This window comes from Colias eurytheme, chromosome 9 (assembly GCF_061535395.1).
Source record: "Colias eurytheme isolate Ceu_HAF_F1 chromosome 9, ilColEury1 Martin Lab GWU primary, whole genome shotgun sequence".
NCBI classification, from domain to species: Eukaryota; Metazoa; Arthropoda; class Insecta; order Lepidoptera; family Pieridae; genus Colias; species Colias eurytheme.
The window spans coordinates 2006274-2008208 of NC_142988.1; positions in this window are offsets into that span (position 1 = coordinate 2006274).

Here is a 1935-nt window from a genome sequence, read left to right on the forward strand (position 1 = left end):
ACAAACTTATGAGCGGTACTGAAGTAGGCGTTAGCTTTGAAATCTTTTTAATCTATGGTCGCGTGCTAAGGGGCTAGGGCCAGGGCACGCACCCACCCCAAAATATAATGACCTCTAGCTGTTAACTCGTAAAGTAATGATACAGATCATAACTTATCGCGCGTCATGTAAAAAGTTTTTAATATAATGTACAAGTTATGTACAGAAAAATATGTAATGATATTTTTTTATTGGAGTGAGCATTGCTGGTTGTTGTGTTCCATAGATAACAATAGTTCAATTTATTTAATTGCGATAGCAGATAGCTTCTATGATATTTTATTAATCTTCTAACCACAGAATACATAATAGTAGCTAAACGCTACTTCTAACTATAGACATGACAGGTTCTTTTTGATTAATTATTTTAATCGCATTATTTTTACTCACCTAATTTTTGAAAAGTGATCGTTGGGATTCAATATACCTATTACAAACTTAATAATATTTTAAGATTTCTTAGATTAATCTTAATTTCTTTAATAGATAGATGTTCATTATTAATTTATTATGATATAAATTTTTAAGCCATTGCTTTTTTTTCTTTTTGATGGTCACACTTCCCTAATGTTACTCATAGGTAATGTTTTCCTTCCATTAAGTATTTGTCCAAAATAATTACCAAGCTATAAATTATATCATTGATTATAGTGTTTCAAGTAGTTTGCATAAAAATAAAATAATTACATGGTATAGGATACGACAAATCGCCATGGAAACTAAAGCAATCACAGAAAATAGAGTCAACGACTCTATGGTCTGAAATTTTTCCTTTTTCCCCCCGTAAAAGTTCATTGACACCGGAATTCGGCGCCCGGGCCTGTCGAAAGTATATATTTTTGACAAAGACTAATTGGATAAAGGCTTAAATTGGACCACTAAATATGGCTATTAATTGTACCTGATACAAATATACCTTTCTAAGTTTTGAGTATAAATAAAATAAATAAATATTTCAGGACAATTTTCACACACGGCACGATCTGATCCCATACTAAGCTTTCGCTTGTGTTATGGAAACCAGACGGCTGATAAACATACATATGTCATTTTAAATAAATACTTATATAGATAATTAACACCTGTATGTTCATCACACAAATATTTGCCCCGGGTGGGAATCGAACCCACGACCTCTGGCTTGGAAGGTAGGGCCACTAACTATACTATAGTATTAACTGTTAACTAGTAGGCTGACCAATTAAAAAGACGATTGATTAAATAGAAAATTGTAGATACTAGATTGAGTTTGAAAACCTATTGCATCTTGCAGTGTCATAGACGGTTGGTTGTGTGCTAACGAAAAAAAAATCAGTTAAAATCATCAATAGGTACTAAACATCGATTAATTTTCAAGAAAATTTTAAAGAAATTATTTTGCCTATCCTATTTCTACCAAATTATAATTATTCTATAAATATTTCATTCCTTTCGATTTCAAATTCTATAAATTCTCGATCGACACCATCAATCAAAATAATGAGTAAAAGCACAGACTAAGTAATAGGTAGTAGGTATAAGTATACTTGGTATTTTTTTTTAATCTAAAACGTACCTAGTTAAAAACTTTAATTACATTTTTTCATATTTTAGAATTATAATTATTTACTAATGATTGCTACAAAATTCGAAAGCTTAGCACGCAAACCTAATCTTTCACAAAATATGACCTGAGAAAATTAGAGTTCAAGTTTAAGACCTAGGTCTCATAAAGTAATATTACTGGATTACAGCGCTGTATTATGGTAATTTCATGATAAGTATTAGTAGATTAAATCAATACTAATAGTATAAATGCGAAAGTAACTCTGTCTGTCTGTCTGTCTGTTACTCAATCACGCCTAAACTACTGAACCAATTTGCATGAAATTTGGTAAGGAGATATTTTGATACCCG